We start from the raw sequence: 27,974 nt of genomic DNA on the forward strand, positions 1-27,974 counted from the left end.
TTTCTTGTCTTTTCTTGTCCGATTTTGTTTCCTTTGCTCTCAGCCGTCGTTCCTTATTACCCTGTTATTTTTTGCTGTTACTGTGTTTGTCACTAAAATGTTGCATTTACTGCCTTCACCTGTATTTCCTTCTCTGCTATATTCCACTGGTCTTCCAACCACATACCCTTTGCTCCAATATGTGTGTTTGCACGTGTGTGTTTGTGCAACCCCCAACAGTGCTCACATGAATTTACACTTACTTTGCTAGTAACAACTCTCACTCCTCTTGCAACAAATTTTCACAACATCTTATACTGCTCTTTAGCATTTAACTCTCGCCTCTCTCTCTCTTTGAAGTGTTTCCAATCTCTCCATACTAAAAAAATTGTACAAACAGTCAGTAGGCTGGCTCAGGTTCGAAATAACTTCAAAGCTACTTTCTTCCTTTTCCCCCAAAAATGCATAAGCTCAGTACGTGTGAGTAGGTGAGAGCTTTGAATTTCTTGTGATGCTTTTTTAACATTGATCTAATAGTTTTGATTCTAGTGTTGTTAACCATTGGAGCTATTAATAGCGTGTGTCTCTGGGTTGTGTTAAGGGAAGGGATGAAAGCAGCATTAGCAGAGGATGGAGGAGCCAGCTGCATTTAACATTAGACCTTTCCACTCCTGAGGGCCTCTGTGAAATCATACACATGGGCTGTGAAATAAGCAATCTGCAGGGGATCTTTGGAGGCTTCAAGCTTCCAAAGATGCTCCTTCTTGAGGCTGGGGTCATCAGTTTTGGACCAGAAGCTGAGATGATAACTCATTGTTTTATATATTGGCTCCCCTACGAGGTTTACTTTTCAGTGCATCTGCCGTCACCCCATTTAGCCTCCCCATATGTGTCCCTCTTAGAAGTAATGAAGAAAGATAAAAAAAAAATATTCCCCTGCTGCTATCACAGTAACACAATGCTTTCTCTCTTTTTAAGAATACATTTTAGTGAAGAAATGACGGTAAACAGCAGGGTTTTCTCACAGTTGTTAAATGTTGCCCATATACTGTATCTATAGCTCCCTTTACCCACAATAGATGATGGTCTCACCTCAGGACATTCAAGACAATGTCCCCGATCTGCAGGGAGATAGCACCATTACTTGCCTACTGAGGAGAGGGAAGAAGGAGGAGGAGGAGGAGGATGAGGAGGAAGGGAAAACAGGAATTTAATCTCCTTTTAAAGCCTGGTGAGTCACCCTAGCAAGAGTGTTTGTTGTTTTCTTTATTCCTGAGTGAGACAGCGGATCCACTGGGAGCAAGAAAAGCCCATTCTGACCTTTTACTAAAAAGGCATGCCTTTTGGTTTGCTTTTTCCTCTGGTGCACTCTGGTGCAGGCAAAATAGACCCATACCCCCTCCTCAATGCCCTCCTACTTCTTAAGAAAAAAAATGTTTCAGAAAAAAGGACAATAAATAAATAGCTTTTCCTTTGCTGGGTGACTGTTGTGACAGGTGGTAATTTTTTCTTTGCTGCTGCATACTAATATTAGACAGGATGGGGAAACATGAAAGCTAAAGGCTGGTGGTTAGTTGCACAAAAATACATTTAAAATGTATGCAGACTAATTTTACAGTCTAGAAAATATCTCAAGGTAAGAGAGAACGGACAAAGGACAATTTACTCAGGACTAAAATTAAGTATGTCATTTGTTGGTCTAAAGTGACTAAACAATGTCTTATCACAGAGCACTGATTACCTATCATCCTCTGAGTGCCAAGCAAAGTGGAGAGATGGATGTAATCACCAAAAATCTCTCTTTCCTGTTTAGCACTTCATTCTTCACTTCTCTTGGCTCTGTATATGCCTGAAAATCCACGTGTTAAGCTCATTTAATGCAAAATGCTGTAAATCTGCACAAATTCAGAGACAGGGTTTGAGTGTGTGTGTGTGTGTGCGTTTGTGATGGATTAAGACCACATAAGTCAACCTCTGCTCTTGACCTGTGTTGCAGGCAGGGTGGCTTATCAGCAGCAGGAAGAGCAGCTCCAGTCAATCTATTGCATTGTTTACTCACCATATCAATTTAATCAAATGCAGTTGATTCCACAGACTCACACTCTCTGGCTGCCTTTTGTGTTCTTCTCCCCTCTGAACCAGCTAAGTCCTTTTTCAAACTGCACCTAGCTCAGTGCACAATGTAGAAGCTTCTCATCATCAGTTGCTGTCCTTTAGCCATTTATCCTCTGCAGTTCTTGCATGAGAACAGTCAAAAGTGGACTGGCTTTGACGTCAGTCCAGCTTCGAGCAGGTTGGGCTAAAACATGCTGAGGGAAAGTATCATAAACTTGGATTAGATAACCATTATATCTCGAAAACATGGTCCAACTAGCTTGAAATTTGTCATGGACACCAAAGCCTCCAACGTTTGGTGACCTTTGTTGACCTTTCCCATAGTGCTACCATCTTACCACACTTCCTATTTTGTCCTCGACCCAGTGTAATGATGAGTGAGAAAGCAAAGGCTAACCAGTGAGAATATTGGCTCAGGTCTATTGAGTGCTAAATAAATGTAGTGAATTTTAAGTAGGCCGAATCTTTTAAATATCTGAATGGGGCTGAAAGGAATGCCCCAACACTTTGTGAACTATTCTTGTTTGTAGTCTTACTGGGAGATAGATGTGAAGATCAATATACATTCTTTCGACAGAATCTCTTAGGTCTAATTTAGCACACAAGACTGGAAAGAGTTATCCTCTGTCAAAAGAGCAAAAATACAACTCCGAACAACTTTGAATTGTCTTTTTTACTGTATTCACCTTTTAAAGTAAGCTAGTCACCAATACATCCAAGAATCACCTGGTTAAATTAAAAGCCAGCTACTTTACAATGAATACAAGACTTCTGAAGAGGAATAGTTTGATGTTTTGGGAAAATTTTTTTTTTTTTTTTTATGTTACTAAAACACATTATCTAGGTTAGGTTAGGAAAAGATCATTGTTTAGTTAAAGCAATAGTTTGACATTTTGGGAAATATGCTTATTTGCTTTCTTGTCAACGTTAGATGAGAAGATTGATACCACTCTGATACCTGTCAAATGTGAAGCAACAGCCAGCAGCTGGTTAGCTTAGTGTAGCATAAAGAATGGAAACTACGGTGGCCCTGAGGTGTTCACAAAACACAACATTTCAGAAAACACAATGACATTTCAGATTACTGAAAAACACTTCTTGCTTTTGATTGGACTGAACCCAAGTCCCTAGCGACAGGTTAAAGTCATTTCCTGTTTATGTATTCTAGCCTAGCCTAGCCTACTACTCTCAGCAGTGTCTTTGCTCAAATCTTAAACTGAGTTTGAAAGGATGGAAGAGGGGATTGAAATCATAAGAGAATACTTTAACAAAGGACATATGACGTAGCCTAATTCTTGATATGCTTTCAACATATCATGACCCGTGGGACCCGGAAGCACGTTTGAAAGAATTAGTACTGAGAAGACAGGGCAGCTAGCCTACTATTTAACATCAGGCTATCGCGGACAGATGTTTGGATACAGAACTGGCTGACTTTAAAGCAGAAACATGGCCTCTGTGTTAAAAGGGAGACGGTAATGCGAATGCTTCGTGAACTGAACCCACGCGGAACTTTATCACAGACACTTTGTAGGTATGTAGTTGGGTAAATGACAAATTAAAACCATTTGGATGGGTTCTCCCGCAGAATCATGTCGCTCAAATGTGGACCAATAAACAACAACCCCAAAGTAATAAAAACAACTTCTATATCCAAACATCCCTGTTTCAGAAACCAGGTTTTCCTGAGACACTGATGAATAAACAATCATGCTGTGATTGGTCGCACTGATGGAACATTCGTATCATATCATGTTGGAGATTATATGAATATTTCTGAGAGAGGATGATTGTGGTGCAGCTGAAATGACTTTAATATTCTAAAACTGGACTAAACCTAGTTTAAAGGTGAGTTTTATAATATAGAATATAGGCTGCATGTAGTCTGAACTAACAATGTGAGCAGCATGTCTGCTTAATGAAAATGCAACAAGTGGAGCTAACATTGTGTAGCCCTAGTTCTAGCCCCCTTGGATCTCCTCCATCGGAGGGAAAGATTGATCTGTGGTTTACAGAGATTGAGTACACACTGGAGGGGGAATCATATATTCATGACATTTTATATTTTCGGTGTTGCCGTATCATTTCTGCCTTTTAAGTGGTAGCAAGACAGAAATGTTTTTTTTTTTCCCCTCAATCACACTGCTTTCTCCATCCAAATGCAATTCAGACTGAGTCGTGGTTGGAGGGCATTTGAAATGAACTCCTCAGAGGCCCTGCTTAGGAAATGAAATTGCCTTGGCTATGGCCTTTTTTCACGTAGCTCCACAATGCATATTAATGATCATTGGCACGTGGCATACCACTGCGCTGCAGGATTCACACAGTGACACAAGTCTAATCAGACTTGCCGCACATTCACTGTCATTTGTCTCCTTTGTCTCTTTCTTGCTTGATTTCTTTTTAGCCTGCCCTAATTCTGTTTTACTTTTCCAACAGTACGCCAATGGCACAATTGCTACAAGTGTTTTACCTTTAGAAATAACATCATTGCTAAGGAGAGGAATATATTTGGAAGCAACTTCTTTAACTCAGCTCTACTGAGAAAAGAATGACTGATAAAAAAGATGCAACATTTACAAAACTGAATGTAAAAACAGTAAATCACTACTGCTATTTATCACTTGTGGCAAGCTGTAATTCAAACATCAAATAAACGTGGGTGTTAATTCACTACTAACATGGTCTAAAATCAGTCCACTTTCCAGCAACAATCAACACAAGAGACAACATTGACTTATTGCTCATATTTCATCACGTCACAACTGAGCACATAACTAAAGCAATTAGTCAGAGTTGGAAGTACATTGCAGTGGGGCTGGGTTTAAAAAAAATAGATTTTCCGATTCAAATCGATCTTCATTTCAATTATCCAATATCAGTTCATAAAATCCAAGATCGATCTTATAATATACGTATGCCTTTTCCCGTGGATGCATGAAGCTTTAATCCCATTAAGGCTTGTGTCCATATAGCCTAGCGTTTTTTTTCTTCTGGCAGAGAAGCGCTGGAGTGAAGCACTTGTGCGGTGAGAGAGAAAAACGTTGCGTGTGGGTTTTGTTTCTATGACAAGCAGACTGATATTAGCTAGGTAGTTAAAAAGAGGGAAAAAAACACCCAAGTCAGAAAGTGGAGTTTACCCGTATTTTTTTGATGTATGAGGCTGGGATGTAGCCGGTTTCCCCCGAGGTGAAGCGGGACCCCAGCCACCAGTGTTAGTTGCGCCTCTCCAGGAGAAGCTTTCAGTATCCCTAACTGAATCGATATTGAAGAGAAGCGAATTGGAAATCGAATCGAAACCTTGTGAATCTCAATCGAATCGATTTGGGAAATCAGTGGCAATACCCAGCTCTACGCTGCAGGCAGTTAATGCAAAGCAAGCTAACTGATGTGTAACATTAAATTACCTGCCAGGGGTACACAAATAGTGAAAGATAATTATCTCATTCACCAAAATAGCTTCTAAATAACACAACTTCTGTAGGCTTTCCAGGAAAGAAGACGACCATTACGTTTGTGCTGATACAGTTGTAAATATGTCAATAGGACTGCAATTAATTAAATAATTTCAATATTGATTAATATGGTGTTCATTTTCCCAATTAATCAAGTAATCAGTTCAGTAATCAGTAATCAGTAATCAGAAAACAATGAAAGTACACCTCAAAAGCTCCCAGAGCCCAAGATAATGTCTCCAAATTGCTTGTTTTGTCCGACCAACATTCCAAAAACCCCAAAAGTTCAATTTATAATGATATAAAATAGAGAAAAGCAGCTAAACTACACATTTGAGACTCAAGAATGGGAAAATATTTGGCATTAAACAGTTAATTGATTACAAAATTGCTGTTGATTAATTTTCTGTTAATTAGCTCATTGGTTCGTCTAAGTATTTCAGAGCTCGATGTCACTACAGAAAGCAAAACCAAGCTATGCTGAAGTTTCTCAATTCTTTTCAGCAAATTAAACACATGAAATATGTTAAAACTGCTCTCGAATATCTGCTCTCGAGACTTGGAAAAAATTCCTCCTTGCTTGACCTAACACAAAAGAAAAAAAAATCTTTCTTAGTCTCCCCTAAGAGGATCAAAGGCTCCAACACATTATTTTCCCAGAGTCTTTCAGAGAGCTATTATTTTGGGTGCAAGGCTAAGAAAATAATGTAACACAATCTGAAATAAATCTCCACTGTGAGCTAAGTCCCTCTCTGCTGGATGCATGCATGGGAGGATAGACATTATTTCACTGTGCTGTGCACTCAGCCCTAATGCTCCTCTGCTCCATTTAGTGTACGTGCCTCTCACAGGAAGCAGAAACACCAGAGAAACAGAAATGAGAAGGAAATAAAGGATAAATTACTGTAAACCTCAGTGTGAAATATAAAAATGATATTATCTCTGCCTCTCTCAGTCCCCACTGTGCAGGGACACAAGATAAATACAGATGTCAACACACTTACAAACCATTCTTCTCTTAAAGTCCTCAGTGTCCTGTGAGAGAAATGTGAAGAGTACAGTGCTGTATATATGTCTCTTTTACTGCCTTTACCGTCTTTTACTGTATTGTCCAGCAGATCCACATGGGACACCAGAGCCAAGAAAAAAAAAACTTGACAACATTCATGCAGAATATAGGCTTTGCTTGTGATTGTGGATTTAAAAGCAATTTACTCTACTATGTCACTACTATGTTAAGGCAAATACGCTAGTGGGAAACACCCTTATTCGCTTTCTGGTGGAGAGGTAGATAAAAACATTCATACGTCTTTCACACAAAGTTACTGGTCCCAGGCTCCTATCCAAGAAATAGTTCCAGCACATAAAACTGTGAAATGTTGTTTTTACTCAGCATTTTATCCAATGGGGCGACAAACATGAGCGGTCAAATAATTATACAGGTTGTCAACAAGTCAGCAGTTTAGCTATATTAGCTTCCACTTTGTTTGGAGGTAAAACAAGTGAACTCATCCGTAATGTCACTAATAATCCCTCTGGAAAACAGTGAGTGCACACATCTATGGCAAATGCAGTAAGTTAAACCAGGAGGTCAGGCTGTAAAGCTGTGGTGGATGTTTACAACAAAGAGTTCGGGTTGTAATTCACTATTAGCCTTCGCTCTCTTTTCCAGATAAATTTGACTAACCTGGCGGTTTGTTTACAACCTGTATGATCGTCTGACTGCTCCTTTGGAATTATTCTCAGCAATTTTTTTGGTAAGTAAAATGTTGTCATAACTAATAAAACCAAAGGCTGGCGCAACGAAAATAAAACCCAAGTTGCATTAAAACGTACTTTTTGTTTAACAGGTGTTTCATATTTGTCTTGGCCTGACTGATTTGTCATCAAAGAAAGAATAAAAAGAAAGAAAGACTCTTCCATGTTTAAGAGTCCCTGTGAGGACGACTTGCGGGTCCCTGTGAAATAACAATGTCCACACGTTTGTCTTGTCATCTGTCTGTTATCCTGGCCTATCTCTCCGATTGCCCTGTCAGTGGAATACAGCAATTTCTCCGCTCTGTGGGAGCTTCAGTGCTGTTGACCTATTGAAGCTGGAGTATGGCAATCACTACCTCCCTCACACACACACACACACACACACACACACAGATACCTGCATGCACACATTGTGTGTGTGTGTGTGTGTGTGTGTGTGTAATATGTCTCCTGTCCCTGAGTGTGGACACCAGGCCCTGAAGCATATTGGAAGAAGACAATTATATTTGACTAATTGAATTCCTTTGCTGCCATTTCACATGCAGCAGCAGTCTTACTGTTCTGCTGGTGACACTTGGTTACATTCATGCCTGAGCGTCGCCTTTGTAACGCTGTCTCCAGTATTACTGCTTTTCTGGTATCATCAACCCATGTTGGCTACAAAGAGTGCAGATTGACAGTACCGTGGATCAGAATAACAACAAGTGTTAGGGTGCCCTTTCAATTTGTGTATGAGGGGAAAAGAGTGAAGAGAGAAAGATGTCAACAGAGAGAATACAATCAAATTGATTGCTGAAACAATTAGTCAGTTAATTAATGAGTCAATCATTAAAAACTAATCACCAATTCTGATCATCAGTTACTGGTTTAAAGGCCCTCAAAACATATTTTCTTAATCAGATTGTTACTCTGAGCGATGGAATCCAAACACACAATTTTCTCCTCAGTTAGGAAAACGTGATGTCACATACTTATATGCACTAATCAGGATTCAGCAATATTAGAATCAAAATCTGATCACTGTTGTTTTCTTATGTTGTCACTCAAATCTGATCAAACCACACCCACACAGTCCAGATGAAGCAGATTAGATTTAGATAGATTAGAGTTTTTGACTGTTAAACTCTTAATCAACAATCCCTAACAATGTTTTTTTCAAACCATAACCTTGGTTGTTTTGCATTAAGTAATGAATATTTAATGTTAGAGAAATATATAAGTGGGGTTTTTAACCTCTAGTAGCGCTATGAAGCAGTTTTTCCTGAGTGGGTCCTCGTTTAGTTTTTCTCGTGCACGCTCACACGCGTGACGCGATACACAGTCCTACCAATTGTTTCACACTATTTCCCTGATCTACAGGTTAGCGGTAACATGCCAAGATATGCTGCAATGCTCCAGCAAAGCTAGGGATGAATAAGATGCAAGCTAGCGAACATGGATGTAAACAAGGCTGGATTTGAAATACTTTTCTTTTTTTTTCTTTTAAATCGGCTTTGCAAATGATGAAGTCATTCAACAGGTTTATTAGACCTCAACACAATGCGCTTCGGTGAGCAACACTGAATGTAAACATAACTTGTTTGTTTACAAGAAAACTCCACAGGGGATTTGAAACCATGTTTTCAGGGGCTTTAAGTCATTTATCAAGCAACAATGCTAAACATTAGCTGGTTCGACCTTGAGGATATGGTGAATATGAGGATTTGGTGTTTCTGTTATATAGAATTGTATGTTACCTTGTGCTCTGAAAAATTGTGATGGGCACAAATTATTACTTTCTGGTATTTTATAGGCTAAATGATTAATTGATATATTGGGAAAATAGGCAACAGTGCTGCGCCTATTTGAGGTAATGCTGTAGGCAAATGTTGTGGATTCATTGCAACAGAGGACAGTATAGAGCTGAACCTATTAGTCAATTAATCAATTAGCAGATCGACAGAAAATTAATCTTCAACTATTCTGATAATCTTTTAAGTCATTTTTCAAGCAAAAATATCAAACATTTTCTGGTTTCAGCTTCTCCAATGTGAGAATTTTCTGCTTCCCTCTGTTTTATATCATTGTAAACTGAATATCTTTGGTTTCTGGACCATTGGTTAGACAAAACAAGCACATTTTAGATGCCTCCTTTGGAAATTATAATGCACATTTTTCATTATTTTTATTTTATTAGTCATTTATAAAAAATATATATAATAAATAATAGGGAGATGGATCAATAATTAAAAAAAGTTAAAAACAGGTAGATAAATGGACACTGACCCAAAGACAAAGGTAATATGAGGTAACCATGGGAGGACCACAGACATGTCAGTAAGAATTGATTATTATTTCCCTTTGTCAGACAGGCGTCTCCCAAGTATAAGGAAGGAAAGTAAAAAGAAAGAGACAAGGTGACAGTGTGAGTGCTTTAGAGAGTCAGGTGGTGACAGAAAGAAGAGTGAGAACAGCAAAGAGTTGTGGCATGAGACGCCTCATCCAACAACAATTTGGTGTCGACCTAGAGGCCGTGACCTTTCCTAATGCAATATGTTTGGAAGCAGCCAACCATGAGCGGACAGACCACACTGTTTAGAACAAGATTAAAAATCCAATTCCATACTGTTGAAAGACAGTGGGAGAGAAAGACTGTTTATGAGAGAGAGAGAGAGAGAGAGAGAGAGAAAGAAAGACTGAGCAGTAGAATAAGAGAATAAAGTGTTATTTATCACCAAGTGAGAAAAAAAGCCTATTCAACTATAATCCATTAATCTAGGACACTTGTGAGAGCCTCATTCGCGTCTCTCTCTCATGACAAACGGAGCTAATCACTGTGAGCAGAGAGGAGAAGCACAAGCAGCTCAGCCCACACTGTAAAAAGTATTGTCCTGCACTCTACTCTGACATTCGGGTGTGCAGTTCGCTCTGCAAAATGCTTCATCACATCCCCAGAGCATATGGTGGTCCAAAACAAGAAGGTATTCAATTAACAATGATAGAAAACTGTGAAAAGCAGCAAATCCCCACATTGTTGCAGCACAATAAACAAACAAACAAAAAAAAAGACACATAACACAAATATTACAACTCTCCTAAAAGGTGGAACATACCAGCCCTATATGAACAGGCACAGATACTTATTACTGGCTTCAAGAAAGTCCCAAGCAGATGCAAAACATGAGTTCTAATGCTATAATTTTCAGTGACCATGTCAATGCTGACAATGTGCACCAAAGCAAGCAGCACTGCTTTGAGACGGTCCTCAAAAAAAGGACAAGGACCTCTTATGGTCGTGTAAATTCGGACTTTTTTGTCTCTGAAGCAAAGGCGTAACTTGCGTGACAGTGTTGTAGTGCTTAGGGAGGAGGTTGGGGTGGATGGATGGATGGATGGATGAGTCAACAAACAATGTGACATTGGCACAGAGGTCGCTGTTCGCATCCCGTGTCATACCAACAGTAATGGGTGGTTTCTTTTAACCATGAACACCATCTTTTCCTGAACTTGATCAAGTAGTTATTTTAAACATGGTCATGATTGTTCCCCAACTGCAACTAAGTATTTTATTACGCCAAACCACTATATTCCCCAAACTTAATCAAGTAATTTTTGTCCCTAAACCTAACCAAACCTTTACCATAGTCCTTTACCACAGTAGTGACAGATCAGACAATGGTCATGAATCATTTTTGCAACAGCCATATGTGTTTTGGAAGGCAATGACAACCTGTTTTGTTTTGTAGTTTGGAGGACTATCTACTTTGGACCTGACACTACAAAAAAATCATTGTAGTGTCAAGCAGCTAAATTTCTACTATTGTGAAAACTGCATTCAAACTTCCCTATTATGTTTATAATAGACAAGATCTTCAAATCGCTTCTTTCACATTTCCAGGCTGACTCCATTCTCCACAGATATATTAAATTGACTATAGGAAACCACTGAACCCTATTACTGGCTATATTCAAGAGCCTCTTCTATTAATCATATCTAAATTTGATTGGCTTTACAAAACCTAATATATGCCTGCTTTAGGCTAAGGCTGTTTTTATTCAGGAAAATATAGATATCAAATTGGGACTCAGTAATGGCAGATACTCAACATTAAATGACATGGACAGGGAAGAGGGCAAAAACTTGATTTAGAGACATCCCTTATAGGCTTCATAGGTCATTTCAAAATCTCTAAATAAATGTTGTATATTGTATTGATCCACATGGGGAAATTGTCTTTTTGTTTAACCAATCCTCCACAGGGAGGTCATGGTGCACAGAGCATTGCCTCGTGTTTCAGTCTTATTCAGAGCAGGCACCTGGCACCTTTGGCTACCGACCAGTTTCTCAAAGTATTACTCAACTATGTAGGCATATTGTACAGTATATTCTAGGACAACATGCATTTCTTTATTTTTTTTTTTTAAGTCAGTTTAAAATTTCCATCACTTTTATCAGTGCGGGCCCCTCAGTGTAATAGAAAACAATGAAGAGATTCAGGGAGAAGGTAATCGGCTGCTGGGTGATGAGCCAGGGGATCCAGGGGCTTCTTGGCCAGCTATGATAAGGCCACACTCATCCCACAACACCCACTGCTGGGATTCAGGCTCATGCAATGGTTGCCATCTGAAAATACATTTGTCTCCACACTGAGGGATACTGCCAACTCACAAAATTATCATTTTCACAGAAACATTCCTTTCACCGGAAAACTACACTGACACTCACACATATATCCTTTAGCAATGAGAGAGAACAGAAAGACAAAGAAAGAAGGGAAAAAAATACAGAAATGAGGACTGAAAGCCCATTTCTAGAACAAAAAGTCTTGACAACATCCATTTACTGTAAAGTCATGTAAAAAACATGCTTCTGAATTTACACTGCTATTGAATGCCTTGGAGTGTAGAGATGAACATTGCTGAGTCTAAAATCTCTCATCTACAGTATGGCTTCTTTTCTTAAAGAAGTCTGTCCTAATACAATACTCCCATATGTACATTTGAAGAGTCATTGGCCGCTGTAAACATTCCTCCTGTTCGTCCTGGCCGTGAGAAGATCCAAAGCGAAGGATGGAATGCGATTCCAATTAAGTTATTGGGGGGACTGTGTCCAACCATGTTTCAGTCTTGACACAACTATTTCTGTCAGTTTTAATGTGAACAACCAAGTCCAACACTATGAATGTCTTCCAGGAGAGACTGTCTGAAAATGTGCGGTATCCCCACGTTTAAATGATATCACGTCTCCACCCTCTCGATGACGGCCAGCTTTTCACCCCGCCTTTGAGTCTGGTCGATCAGAACAACTATAAACACATTTGATTTCCGATGGACAACACATCGTACAAACTAGTTCTGAATGACCACACCCCAGCATTTACACTGCAATTGTGTTAGGAAGGGATGTCTTCAGGGCCAATATGGAGAGGAGGAACAATTGCAGCAATTGATAACTCACATAGGGCTGCAGCTTATTATTATTTATATTGACCAGTGATGTTGCTAGGTATGCGTTACCGTTATCGATGCATCCAGGGGACACACCCTATTTTTCCCCTGACAATGCTACACTGTGAACAACAAATACGTGTTGAAATCAAATAAATAAACTATAGAAACCTCGCTGTCAAAACACTTGGTGTAAATTATTATCAAGCTACAGCCTCTCACCTTCTCTGTGTCAGGGCTGAGCACACACGCACACAAACAAACACACGGACGCACAGAACTCAGAAGAAAGGCGGGTCGGATTACTTGAGTTGAGGACTACGCTCGTTACTGTAAGTGCAATAAAACCTTTGCGAGTAAAAAGCCTAAACTTTACATGTTTAGGCTTGTTGAACAGGTATATTGATAAACATGTAGAAAGCGATATTTTAATTTAATCTGCTCTGTCCACAGTCTGATCCACCGGCGCTATGTTTACATAAGCTCAAACGAAAGCTGTCTGTATGTAGTCTAACTGTTTCTTAATTTGTCATGTATCTTAAAAATTTCTTCTTCATTCTTTCTAAACTTCACTCAGTATTTTGATGTAAGGAATGTGATTTATTATATTGACATTTGTCACAGTGAGTCAAGCAGGTTACACAGGGATTTGGACCCAAATGCAGACACGTGGGTAGAGCAGGTGCAGTCCAATGATTTATTGGAGAACAAAAGCTCACAGGCTTACTGAGGCAGACAGAGATCAAATCCAAGGAGCAGTCCAATAAGGCAACCAAAGCCAATACAACAGAAAGCAGAAATCAAAAGTCCCACAAATCAGGCAGAATATCTAGCAACCAAGGTAGTAAATCCAAAAACACAGGAAAAGGGCTTGAACGCTTGACACTAGGTGACAAACGATCTGGCACAGAACACTCAGGTGAGGGGAGAAGACGAGACACAGGTGAAACTAATCAGGACAGGGAAAACAATCAAAACTGGCGGGAAAAGCAAACCAAGACAGGAAGTAAAACTACACAAGACACACGAGGCAGATCACTTACAAAATAAAACAGGAAATACCGCAACTAAACCCCGAAACCACAACATTTTAGATTTGTTTTCAGTGAAATATTATTGAGTTTATATACTATAGTGACATTCTAATCCTTTTCTAAATTTTTAAACATATATTATTTTTAAAAAAGAATTATTTAGTAATGATAAAGAACTGATAAGAGTATAGATGAGAGTAGTAGTATCGATAAAATCCTAATGATACCCATCCCTAAACACAGTTTAACACTACATTTGCACACACACATTTTAAAGGGACCCACTCAAATAACCACCTGTGGGTCCCAGGGACTCACTACATTGAAAACCTATCAACAATTAATTCATCAATTATTAATTCATCAATTATTGTTTTCAATTAAGCTAATAATTGCTTCATCCAAAACTTAGAGCCTGACCAATGCTGGGTGTTGGGGGCTGATACTGATATTAATATCAAAATTAGAGACATTAAACAATATACTGGCAAATATTTTAATTTAATACATAAAAAACAAACAATATTTTTTGAAAAAAAAAATCCTTTAATTTGGTAGTAAAGAATTAATTTAGTAATAAAGACATGCACTGAGCAGAACATGTTACAGTTGGAAAATAAACTTGTCAGTGCCCCCTGGTGGACAAACTATATTATGAGGAAACTGTTTCTAAATTAACATGAACATCTTTGGATTTCTGTGCTGCAATTTCTTGTTACTTATCGGCCGACATAAATGCATATGTCGATATATATCTGCAATAAGCTAAAATTGTCAGATATATTGATATATAGCTTTACCAAAAATCACAAAATAGTTCCAAGAGCCAAAGTGACATTTCAAATGTAGTGTTATTAAACCAACAACAATGCATAACCCAAAGGTTATCAATCTACAATAATTTACCAGAAAAAAGCAGCAAGTTCTTATAGCATATGTTTCCCATTTTGCTTCATAAATGATTAGCCTATTAAAAGTGTTGTGGATTACCTTTGTGTCGATTTACTAATTAATTAATTGTTTTGCACAAAAAAAGACAAATTACCTAAATACTAAAATTGCCCTAAAAAGTGGCAGATAGATGTACTTACCATGAACAAGCACATACACTTTAATGTCCCGCTGCTCTACAGAGAGCAACAGCAGATTAGCTCTGAAGCACCTGCTTAAGAACAGGATAATATTGACACTGTGAAAGGATTCAATTAAAGGAAATCTATGGCATGTTTTTCAAAGACCAGGGAAGAAAATCTCTTCAGAGTGACAGCACCAAACTGCCAACCTGATCTCTCCTCTTTCTAACAGGATTACTAAAGGGACCTCTCCTCCTCCCTCTCTCTGCTACCTCTCTTTATGCCTCCATGTTTCTCTCTTGCTTCCTCAGACACTTTCAGACTCCTTTCTTCTTTCTCATTCACCTCTCTTATCACCCTCTCTCCCAGACAACCTCCTTTTCCTCCTCTCTATCTCCCTGCATTTCTACTCCTCCCTCTCTCCCTCTCTTGTTCTCACTGACACACTTTCACTCTTTTCAGGTTGTTTCCTGTCACCTCCTGAGAGCTGATACAAAGTCAGAGGCAGACAAAGGGACAGGAGCAATGACCCAGGATGAATCACCCCAGTTTATGCATCAGAAAAGCATAAGATAATCAGGGAAACCGGTGTCTACATGCTGACTACATTACTATGATGTACTGGGTATGGTAGGGTCCCTTGAGGATTTGTGATGTAAAAGATCCTGGAAATACAAATTTAACCTTCACTCATATATGTTAAAATACAAACATACAGTAAAATGAAAAAGTCTTAGGGCACTAAAAAAGTACAAGTTAAAGTACAGTGAATGCTCAAATACTGGGCAAGGCCTTTATGTACCTCAGCTGCCGCCTTAGATACTGTTGCTACGCCTGTCAAGCTTTGTCACATGGGACATATTCAGTTTACTATGATAACAGTGGCAAATTTACCACTCAAGACTCTTTGTAATTTTTTAAACAATGGATTCTTGATTTAAGCGGCTGTCGATTTTGAGATTTTAAAAGACAACTGTCGTTAGCATTTTATCAGCAGCTAGCTAGCTAATTAAGCTAACGTTAGCGCCATGAGTTGGTAGAAAACACTGTCAGACTGTTTAATATTTCTGGCCTGTTTAATATTTCTGGCCGACTCATTTTGAAATGAGAACCCTGTAAAAGGTTCATAAATCTGCTACATACATGATATGCTAAAAGACTGAGGATAAAGCTAAGTGAGCATCCTCACCTCCCCGTGTGATTATTCCTCAGCAGAAAACTTTGAAACTTTAATTTTTGGGGTTATTACACCACATTTAGGACGAGTCAGGGCGTATACACACACACACATACACACACACACATCCCATCCAGCACCCTCGTCATTATTGAAAACTATTTTTGACTCACACGGGCATTAACACTGCACATTGTCGATGTAAACGCAATTAAGGCTCATGCCTCATTAGCATGCCTGGGCTGGTATCCTGTTTATTCCTGCCTGTCCAGTCAGCTGCACTCTGGAGAATGTCAGCTGTCAAACTGCTGCTCATACTGGTGGATCCTCATCACTGTCCTGACAGCATCCTACACAGCCCCAGTCCCTTCTGTACACTGTGGTGTCACCCAGCAGGCACATAGACATTCACACACTGACACGTACACAACGAAAACACACAAAGTATATGCTGCTGACACACACAGGAGAAAAGTCCCACACGCTGCCCGCCTATCAGTAGTTGACCACATGATGGGTGGTTCTGTGAGGCACCATTTCACCTCTGAATGCACCCTTTCTTTCTGCTCCCACGTTGCCATGATACTGTGTTCACATTCAGACGAAATATTGGATTAAAATCACACCAACCTCAGGATAGGTGACATATGACATTTATAACAATTTCTTTTGCACCATGGAGATTTTGGTCAAATTTGATGAGTTGGAGTTCCACGGAATCTTGTTCGTTTGCAACTCCGGCTGTTGTTGCAGGACAATCATCCTCCTCCAACTAGCAAGTCCCCTTTGTTGACAACAATAATCCGATCGATAATAATCAAAGAAATGCGATCTCTTAAAGTGATAGTACAGACATTAACCAACACTTATGTGAAAACGACATAATTATTGAAACATAAACAAAACAGTTTCTTCAACATTTAGCACATTTTACCAAATTAAAAATGTGTCACTTGCCTTCTGTCTGATAGAAGAACATCAACATAATTCACTTAGATGGTAGTTATCTCAAACTCACCCCATCTTTATTGTTGGAAAAAATTGTTGGACATTTATTGCTGGTAATATATTATTTTACTATTCTCATAGATATATGTTACGTTGAAGCGGCCCTGTGTATTCCTTTTCAAATAAATGCCCAGCATCAGCAGTGTTTATTGAAGGCTAGGCAAATTTCATTCTGTTCAGAAATCAAAACGGTCACAGACTCACAGTTAAGCAATTAAAGCAATACCAGTTCTGTTAAGGATTTATTGTCGTCTTGTCTTTCCACCAAATTAATAGAAAAGTATCGATAGTGGTATCAGTAAAGACTTGGATCGTTAAGCAGTCTCGAAAATGGTATCAATATCAATAAAAATGAACAATCCCCACTCTAACTTTCTCTAACTTCCTGATCAAAGGGAATACCTGAGGCAATAAGCTGCCCATTCACATGCAGGGATAGACAGCCATACAGTTTTGTTAAAAATGCTGGATTTGAACAGATCATACTAACAATAGGATCGAGGGCCATAATGCCCAGTTGGCAGTATTTCAGTGAAAAATGTATCCTTCTTAGGGGCTGCCAAAAAAGCTGTTCTGTGTATCACTGCCCATTGTTTACCATTGTTGGTGAATTAATGCTTGAAATAAAATTAAAAACAATTCTTTAGCTGTTGCCAGACAAAACTCATACTTGATTTCATGTTAAAAAAAAAATCAAAATATGTCAAGTTTATCAATATCATTTTTGCATTGGATCATAGACCGTGTATCTACAGCAAATACCTACTGAAGTTTAAAATGTATTAATTTTGTCACGCATTAGGATTGGTTATCACAAAACAGTTGGTCTTATCTGTTTCAGGAACTTTTTTTTCCACCATCAGACCCTACAACAGTAACATTGAGCTAGCATTTAGACTTTAGGTTCTCAGAGCAACTTCAAATCAGAGAAAAGGTTTCTATTAATTTAATGACTGTGATAGGGCACAGCGTTAGGACAATAATTACATTATCGACTTATCATACGCTATATACGATATGTAATTATCACCTGTCATGATAGCGGCTTATCGTAAATGGACATGACCTCGATCATTTTTTCGATATTGCCTTTTGTGTTTACATGCGTGGGTTTTTTGTTTTGTTTTTTACACAACATAACATTTCACCAACATTTTAGATGATGCCAGAATAAACAGCAGGGTTTTCCCTACCATCACCTGTTAAGGAATGAATGACTCTATAGCCTACCCCTGTGCCAAATGTTTAATTATTTAAGGGCAATTTTTGTCAAAGAGTCCATTTTATTTATTGTTTTGGTTGTTTGATTTTATTTGTTTTTATTTAGGATGTTTTAAAAGAAGATTTCACATTCCACTTTCAATGTAAGAATTTTAACGGTCCAGTGTGTAACATTTAGGAGGAGCTATTGGCAGAAATGGAATAACTCTCTTCCTGTAGTCCCTTCAGGCATTCGTTTTTTAGTATCTGGAATGCTGTTTATCCCAGTTGATTTGGTTTTCTATCACTGGCTGCTTGAACACACACAGATAATCACAGATGGAGGGGGCAGAGTCATCAAAGTTATGCAGTGAATGGATTTGGTTTTTTAGATAGTCAGCAAAATTTACCTCAGGGTGTCTAACAGCCAAATGTAAATGTCCTCTGCTTATAAGAGGAGCGTGACACCACAGAGAGATGAAAATAAAATCTCAGCTTTCTTCTCTTTTAATCGGGGTGAGTTCAAGGAGAATGGTGAGCGTGGTTAACATACTGCTGTCAGTGGCGGCAAATAAAAGCTGACCTTCGGCTGGTTAATAAAAATACTGATTCAAGGGAAACGCTGTATCTTTTCGGACAAGTCTTTCCAGTGAAGTCTTTCTGTTGTTTCTGTATAAAAGTTTTGTGTCATTGAGTTTTTTTCCTCATAATATAGCCACACATACCAAACGCAGAGGGCCCGACTGGCTAGAGGAGCCACACTAGAAGCCATAATTTGATTTAACATGATAATGAATATACAGGTACCCATCAGAAAGCAGCAAAGCCCTTTCTTCTTTCATTTCATTCTCTTATTGTTTTTAAATTAAACTCAAACATTTGATCTTTATAACAACATGTTCAATTTTTGTTTTTAATCAATTGTATTCATGTATTTATAATTTATTAGTTTATTTGACAATGCTCAATGAACAACAGAAAAAAAGAACTAGAACAGAGCAAGAGTTAGCCTAGTAGGCTAATTTTCATCTGTTGTCCCTGACCAGATGAGATAAAAAAGCCCCCTAAAAATAGAATAAAACTTTATATCTCATACAATTAATATACAGTACAACATAATACATTTGCACTGGACAGTACAGTAAAAGCATATTTGCACTCCATTTTTCTCTGTCATTGTAAAAAATACTAAAATGCAAATTGTGACAGTAGGTGTTTAAATGCGTACATGTAAATAATTCTGCCATAAAGTATTGTAAAATGTAGATGCCTGGATCAATGCAGTGCAGGCGTAGTGATTTACTTATGGTAACCACCAACAACCCCTCACAGCGTTTATCTTTACAAAAAACAAACAAAAGGGCTTCTGGGAGCTTTGTCCTCAGCATTTAAACTGGTCCAAACTTCTCTTTTACACTCTGAGGTTGGACAGGAAATGATCTGAGCCTTTGTACTGGTGCCATAAAGTCTATAAATAAACACTTGTGAATGGAGGCTTGTACGTTTGTGTTCACTGATGGTGACACTTTCTGCCAGGAGTTTGAATAATTTAATACCCCACATTCCCCCTCCTGTCCAGGATTGTGTGTGACAGAGTCTGTGTTTACGAGGGAGAGAAAAGGGATAGCGATAAGTAACCAGAAAGAGAGGCGAGAGAGACATCAGATGAGAGCATCAGTGAGTGATAGTGACTCTCTGACACGAGAGACAATGCGGGACAAAGATGAAAAGAGTCCTCTGTTGTTGTGCACTGTTGTCATTATCCTCCATTGTTAAGAACAATACGAGCGCGCTGCAGCAGGGAGCAGAAATTGGCCAGAGAGGGTGGACTGGTGATGTAGATGCCATTGTTTCTTAACTATTATTAACTTATTGTTCCTGAGAGCTGCAAGGGACATTATATTACCCTGTACAGTAGCATGTTATTGGCCTACTCAGTAATTTCCCAACTCTATAATTGTGCCAGGGTGTTCATTAAGCTACTTGCACATTAGTGCTTCCTGTGAAGATTAGGGCAACTACTAGTTATAGAGTGAGAGATAAAGAAAGGAAAGAAGAGAAAGTGTAGTCAGACAGTGATGTAGGGATTTGTGAAACTCTGGGAGTTACTGTGAGAATGACTTTAAGTATGTTACACATTTACTGAGTTCGGTCTTCATCAGTATGTGTTGATAAAATCTCCAAATCAATCAAATGGGCTGTAGATGGAGTATTTGTGCATCACATGCAAAACCATTGAGCTCAGTCATCAGGGTTATCAATATCACATATTATTATGTACACATGGGAAATTATTTAATGTAAAAACCAATATGTATTGTTGTCAATAAACGATCAGGTACGTGTCCGATTAATGATCAAACTACTTGCACTGTGTGCAGCATGAAATCAGATTGTGGTTGCTCATGGCATGATGGAAGAAGGCCAATTATTGACTGACTTCTTTATTAAAAACAAGGTGAGTTTGTTTGATTGCACAATAAACAGATACTTTGTCTTTCTGACAAAGTGGCAGCTCAATGAGTGTTTGCTGTAGTATTAAACTGCACTTGCTGTTACCACAGTAACTATGGGTGTCACCAAATTAACCAGGACTGAAATCTTAACAGGTATAAGCAACTGGAGTAAACCAAGGTATAGCAGCTACAGTATAAGGTTACAAATACAGTGCAGCTTTCAGCTAAAAAAATTGGTGGTTGTTTTTTTTTTTTCAAATAAATGTTTTTTCAATAAAAACAGACATTTTGCCTTTAAATGAGAGCGGGGAATTCATCCTTTCTTCAGCTTTTTTGACAGCCATAGATTAAGAGACACAAGCATGAATTGTGACAGCACAAATTGTGGAGTTGAAGCAACGCAATGACAGTGATGACTTCACTGACAGCCGCATTAACTTGCTTTAATCCTGGGGTGAAACACCTCGCTTTATCTAATAAACAACATCCTCATGTTTAAAAGCACCCACACACAACACTGAACAAGTAAAAGTGAAGCACCGTCACAGGAGGGCAAAACTAATTCAACACTTTAGCAACTGATAACAGCGTGACAAATAGTTGCAGAGCAGGAGAGATTGTATTTGTCAAAACTGCAATGATAGGCTTGATACTGAAAGCTTTAACCTTTAACTATGTACATTATTTACAATTCACATGTGAGAAATTTCCCAAATGTTATTATTTCCCAAAACAAGTACCCAGAAAACTTTAATGCAAATCAAGATATGAAAGCCGTACCAGAGAAAACCTGCATTTTGAGACCAGCACTACATTAAATGTATCCTTGGTTTAAATTTGGCTTCAGCCAGGGTTTATGCATTGCTTATAAATGAATAATAATCAATTTAATTAATTATTACATTCAAGTCACAGAAATAAGCCATGTTTTCTTCAAAATTTAATCAGCGTGACACTACGGGACATGCAGCATCTTGTTTAACAAAACTTTATTCATTTATGAAGACGTCCCTGATCCTTAAAGTTCTAATCCTTAAAATTTTCATCATGTCATATCCAATTTTTGTACTTTTTATGGTTGGCATTAATCTGCTATAGTCATAAAGTATATTTACTCTCATTAGTTACCTCCCTATATAGTGGTTTGCATTGCCTGTGGCAGAGTCCGCACTGGATTCAAATGGTGTGCACATGCACAAAGGATTCACAACAAGGGAAGAGAAAACAACCCACTGAAAGTCAGTTTCATGTCCCCAGTTAGGGTTGGGCGATATGAAGGTATATACCGTGCGACGGTAGATACGTATCCACCAGTAGAGATTTGGCAATACCGTTTCCACCGTGGGAGTAATCCCTTAGGGTCTCTGCTATATATTCGAACAGGCTATGTAGCAACTCAGGGCTGGATTCTCACCTGATCTCGAAATATTGGGATTCTCGCAATTCCAGCTGCCTCGCAAGGTAACATGATTTGGACAGCAACTGCTTATCACATTCTCGTGTGACGTGAAAGCAAAAGTTGGTGGCGGGAATGCACCTCTAAGCTGGTTTGCCAACTGCCGCAGAAGAAGAGAGTGACAAGAAAACATGGAGGAGGAGAGTGAAATTGTAAATACAGAGCAGAAGGAGCTGTTTTTGTTTGTATGGAAGTTCCAAATAAAAAGCTCTTTGTAACATGCGTGGCAGGACAGTCCATCATAATTATCATAAGAGAAGTAGCTTTCCTAACTCACACTATATTTTGGTGGAAAGTAGAACTTGAAGCCAAAAGCAGATAGATGTTTTATGCATAAGTGTGTACGTGTGTGTGTGCGAGCACATTTCAGACATGTGTCATCAGCCCAAGAGTATGTCTGTGCTTTATTTAATTTTCCTCTGTGGTGTCAGATTTCATGTGTGTCTGTATTTGTGTGTGCGTGAGCTGCAGCACAGAAGTTTTGCTAAAGCAGCAGTGAGGCAGCAAATGAAGCAATCCTCGCTTGGATAAAGATCACAGGAACAATATTAGCAATCTGAAGTGAACAAGCGGAACCTTTGGCCTTTGGGAGCTTCAATTAAAAGACCACTTTCCCTACCTTATTTTCCTGTGTTCCTGATGTGCTGTGGGTGGCAGAGTAAGTTGAGTAAAGGCCAATCACAGTTCATCAGTTCCTTTCTCTCTTTTTATCCCACTGACTTTGACATAATTCATCCCATTCTTTCCACACATTGTGTCTTCAATGAGAAGAGTCAAAATGTTTAATATATTAAAATCCTGCAAACCGTTATTCTCCTGCTACTGCAGTTTGTTTTGATGCAGCCTTGTTCTTTCTGAATCCTTCTTTGACGCTCCCCATATTACATTCTTTGTATATTTATTGATTTTGGAGATGCAACATTGCAGATTAGTTTTGAATAAAATAGGCTTGCAGAACATAATTATATTTTTTCCTCAACTGTTCAGCTAAAATAATTTTTTGAAGTGAAAGAACAGACCGAAAAAGGCAACAGTGTCAGCATTTCCTCCTCTGAAGCTGCAGAAAGCCAGCTAAACCGCCTTACACTAATCCAGTTAGCTCCTCCATAATTCGTCTTTGTGCTAAACAGTTACAGCAGTCATCAGCCATACAAACATTCAATCCACTCTCAGGTCATACATCTAGGCTGCCAAGGCCCCTCAAAACAGCAAACATACTGTATTCTGTGTCCCAATTTCATACTACATTTTAACGGTATACAGTATATAATAATTGTCATTGTTGCCGCAGTTAGTATACAAGAAATCAATGTACTTTGTTTTGTACTAAGAGAAAGTTTGACACGGTGGCTATTGAATGGATTGCCATGAAATTTGGTACACATTCATGTCGTATCATCAGTAATGATTGTAATAACTTTGCTGATCCTCTGGCTTTTCATGTAGCACCATCATCAGGTCAAAATTTCGATTTGTCCAATCCTTTTCTTTATGACCAAATACCTGAAAAATGAAATTACATTCTCATCAGCCTACTTTGTGTTTAGTGCCAATTAGCAAATGTTAGCATGCTAACACGCTAAACTAAGATGGTAAACATGGTAAACATTATACCTGCTAAACATCACAATAAACTGGACTGGGCTAAGAACATTCAAGCTCTTTACAGGAAGGGCCAGAGCCGCCTCTATTTTCTGAGGAGGCTGAGGTCCTTCAACATCTGCCGGACAATGCTGAGGATGTTTTATGAGTCTGTGGTGGCCAGTGCTATCCTGTATGCTGTTGCATGCTGGGGCAGCAGGTTGAGGTTAGCGGACGCTAACAGACTCAACAAACTGTAAGGCCAGTGACATTGTGGGGGTGGAGCTGGACTCTCTGTCGGTGGTGTCAGAGAGGAGGATGCTGGCCAAACTACATGCCATCTTGGACAGGGTCTCCCACCCACTCCAGGACGTGCTGGAAAAAACAAAGGAGCACCTTCAGCGAAAGACTCATCTCCCCAAAGTGCACCACAGAGCGCCACAGGAAGTCATTCCTGCCTGTGGCCATGAAACTCTTTAACTCCTCCCTCTAAGTGTCAGTCTATATGACCTTAAGTCGATAAAGTGGACATTGGACCATTAACATCGCTGCAATACTTGAAATAATTGTGCAATATTCTCTGTTTAATGCTCTGATGCAATATACTCTGTTTTCAGTTTTTTTATTATTATTATTATTTTATTATTATTATTTATTCATACTTCTATTACTGCTGTGCAATATCCACCGTCTCATAATCATCTTAATAAGCTACTCTTAACTTGACAGTACATGCACTATTACTTATTACTTATTATTACATTGTAGTATTATTATACCATACATATTTATCGTCAACTGGTAAATCCACTTTGTACTTTACAGTTATTTTTATTTTAATTTATAATTATATCCACTTTTCTTATATTATTACATTGTATTATTATACCGTACATACTTATCATCAACCAGTAATCCACTTTGTACTTTACACTTATTTTAATTTTATACTTATATCCACTTTGTACTTAATTTATCTTGCCTGTATTATAGTGTATTATATTTTCATTTGCTTAGTATTTCTATTCCTGTGTGCACTGATGTGATAGTGAGCAGCTGTAACAAAGAGTTTCCCCTCGGGGATCAATAAAGTATTTCTGATTCTGATTCTGATCAGCATGGCATGTTAACATTGTCATTGTGAGCATGTTAGCATGATGATGCTAGCATTTGCACAGCTGTGCTTGAGTTCAGCCTCATGGAGCCGCTAGCATGACTGTAGCATGTTTTTAAAGATCTTCCTCAAGCTGTCTCGCCACCAACAACAATGTAATGTTTTGCAGCAGTGAGAGGCTTCTCCATTTCCTTTGTTCATTGCATTGTGGCATAGTAGTGTACAATACAATAATTTCCAAGTGTGACCAAACTACATAATGAAAACCTACTTAGAATTTGGTATATTATATGGAAAACAGCTCTTATGTAATGTAAATTCTCATTAGCCTGCAAGTACCTGTGAAGGGCACTACAATAAGATGCTCAAGTGACAAAAAGCAAATGTGAAAGATAATGATTGGAAAAAGAGTATTACTTAAAACGCATTTCGGCACTTGGCCGTCATCTGGGTTTTTACAGAATGACTCAAAGCACAGCATGTATTCCAGAAAAGGGCTGTGTTTAATCAGTATCCTAATGAGGTCAAGACACATGGCGGTACAGCCTCTTACTGATGCTTCAACACAAAAATTTCTAAGTAAAAGCTCATAACCGAATGCTAGATAACCAACAAATAGAATCAATGTATACATCCAATATGTATGACAGCATCCTGTTGAAAAACACTGAAACACAACAGGGGAACATTTCTAAAAAAGCACTGATCTGTATAAATAGACTAATATCCAAGATGTATGGTTGTGAACTAAAGATGCAGGACTTCCTGCGTCCTGCGGCTCAAGTTTGTAACAGATGAAATGTGTGATTGTCTGATTGTGCATTTTGGGTGTATGAAGGACCAATGCCATTTCATCTTTTGATTGCTGCCACTCCAGCCACCACATATCCACATTTATCAGCAAGACGGAGGGTGAGAGAGTGTAAGTCTTCAGCATGAGTGATAGCTGCTCGCCTGTCTCACAAGCTCAGAGTTTGCAAAAAGCTAACAGAACAAGCCAAACTATAATTTCTGACTAACAAATGAAGAGTCATTGAGGTACGCTGTGGCAGGTGTAGTGCACAGAGTTAAATCTGTGCTGTGTTTTGATGCATGTTGAGAGACACTGAGCAATTTCTGTGACCATGCAACCATGTAGAACCATGAGGTTTAGTGTAACATATGCCAACATAACACTCATGTCATGCAGTGGGGATGGGAAATGAATTCAAGCTGAACATAACGGTGTTTGCCTGAATATTTCAAATTAAACCGTTAGGGTGCAAGGAGCCAATATTGCAAGAAGAAACAAGTAATTGCAGCATTGATCACAAAGACCTTTGATACACACAAACACACACACCATAAACACATAAACATGAAAGGCATATGCACCCACCCACACTATTGTTGCCATCCACAGAGGAGGTACATCAAACAGCAACAGGTATTATCACAAAATGGTCAAAAGCACTCACCACACTCATGAGGGTCGATCACATCGCCTTTGTAGAGAGAGGTTAGACTGCACTCTCTCTCTCTCTCTCTCTCTCTCTTTGTAAACGGTACTTTTTTTAAAAATCAGTCCCTGCTCTCCCACTGCTTCTATCGCTACAACCTCTCGCTCAGCCTCAGGATAGAGGGTATTTGTCTTGTGCGTCTGTGTATGTGTGTCTTAGTGTGCCTAATCCCTGCTGAGTAGAGTGGGTGCTAGGCAGCAAATGTTCACTGGAGAGTTAGACACACAACAGGGGTTAAATTGGGATTTGTTATGTGGTGTGGACCTGTTTTCTTATGCTGGATTCAAGGGTCCTTGTTGTTAGTTTTATAACAGACCTATCAATCATTAGGCTATGTTTCACATGTATAATTAGGTCATTTACTTGAATAATCAAGAAATGCCCCTAGTCTATAGCTGTGTAGCCCACATTCTCCACATCCAAATTCCCTTTTATAAGTCCTGTGACTTTTTTTGTGTTATCCTTGATGCTCTTTTAATTGTGCATGTACATTAGAACATTGTAATTGTCCTTTTAATATGTCAAATAAACAAACATAAAAAATTAAAGGTTGATGTTACATCAGTCCTTTCTCTGTATGTGAGTAAAGACCTACTAGTAAGTCCTAATAATGAATAATCACAGTATCACACTAATTTAAGAGGAAAATACGTGCCCACATATATTGATCACATCATTCTGTGCTGAGACTGAGCAGAGTGGGTGGTGAGGGCCGACTGTCAATCATTTCAAGCTATATGCAGTCTAGACGAGTAGCCTTTCAGTTTAGTTTTGCCATATAAGTAACACTTTCCCGCCCCAACAGAAAAATATGAGCTAAGTTAATGATTGATGCCCCAAATGCATTTGTGCTAACTAGCAAATGCTGTGGCTCACTTAAGCCAGAGTCAGTGATGTAAACTAGTGATTATAGAGTAGAGTAGGGCACCATGAGGTCATCCACATGTTATGGTAATGAAGCTAACTGAACAGTAATGGGGTTAATTGGATAGATTTATATTTTTTCATTAACACGGGGTCTGCTGACGACAGTCCAGCTTTAACAACCACAAAGCTTATTCTACACGTAAAGGAAATCAACCTGTAGGATGTAAACAATAGAGTTTATTCCTTTGCCCAGCTTTCCAGGTCAAGCCATTCCTAATAAACACAAAATCTCTCTCACACACATACACACACCATGAAGGTTTAAGTAGATTAGTGGGCTTTATGATGAGCCCTTAACAGGACTAGTCCTTGACACAGAGGCCAGCGGAGCAGGACAACAAGCCCAAATCTTGACAACATGCCAACTCTACTAATGCTTTTAGGGAAGGTGATAACCTAAAGGGTACAGAGGCAGGCTTGTGACCAGAAGGTTACCTAGCTGGAAAAATCAAGGAACACGAGCCAGCAGTGCTCTCTGCTCTCTCACAACAATCATCAATGTGTCCTTGAAGAACGCATTCAGAAAAAACTATAATGAAATCACTTTGATTGTTGTCCATTTTTTATATTTTCAGATGTTTGTTTTCCCTTTGTGGGTGGACATGTAGGCGTCCTGTGATATTTATCAATCATATTTCCCAAGAGAGAGAAGCCAGGAACCATTTCAACCCCTGATAAACCAGGCCTGTTGACTAAGAGAAAATCTGTATCAACA

The 27,974-nt window shown here is 38.8% G+C and overlaps 1 protein-coding gene across 2 annotated transcripts in view; it reads right to left on the reverse strand.

The window, feature by feature from the left end:
* LOC122879371 (SPHK1 interactor, AKAP domain containing) overlaps window positions 1–27,974 on the reverse strand; it is a 128,945-nt gene that overhangs the window by 89,321 nt on the left and 11,650 nt on the right. The window contains exon 1 of one of the 2 annotated variants that reach the window (XM_044203381.1): window positions 26,291–26,441. The exons of the other annotated variant lie outside the window; for it this stretch is intronic. The gene's annotated coding sequence lies outside the window, so the exon portion shown is untranslated. Of the gene's footprint in view, window positions 1–26,290; window positions 26,442–27,974 lie in introns of those variants that run through there. 2 annotated transcript variants of the gene reach the window in all.

The sequence above is a fragment of the Siniperca chuatsi genome, linkage group LG7 (genome assembly GCF_020085105.1).
Source record: "Siniperca chuatsi isolate FFG_IHB_CAS linkage group LG7, ASM2008510v1, whole genome shotgun sequence".
Taxonomy (NCBI): Eukaryota; Metazoa; Chordata; class Actinopteri; order Centrarchiformes; family Sinipercidae; genus Siniperca; species Siniperca chuatsi.